The sequence below is a fragment of the Octopus bimaculoides genome, chromosome 17 (assembly GCF_001194135.2).
Source record: "Octopus bimaculoides isolate UCB-OBI-ISO-001 chromosome 17, ASM119413v2, whole genome shotgun sequence".
Classification (NCBI taxonomy): Eukaryota; Metazoa; Mollusca; class Cephalopoda; order Octopoda; family Octopodidae; genus Octopus; species Octopus bimaculoides.
This window is the reverse complement of record NC_068997.1, coordinates 20,353,643-20,353,910: the sequence shown is the minus strand read 5'-3', so window position 1 is coordinate 20,353,910 and position 268 is coordinate 20,353,643.

The following is a 268-nucleotide window of genomic DNA, read 5'->3' as shown; positions in this document are numbered from 1 at the left end:
GTATACCAAGAGTCACTGAGTAATTCTAGAATAGATGTTTAAAAAACTTCTTTTTCTTTTTATATTAGAGTTATCTTGATGGACTTATTAACTAAAAGAATAGAAGACAGAAAACAAAAATGAACTTGTGAATGGCAGACTTTCACAGATCACAGATCAAAGCTATAGAAACACTGCATTGATGAAATGAAGTAGTAATAATAATAATGATTATAATAATAATAACAAAAAAAAAAACAAAAACAAAGTATAAAGAAGCAGCACAAAG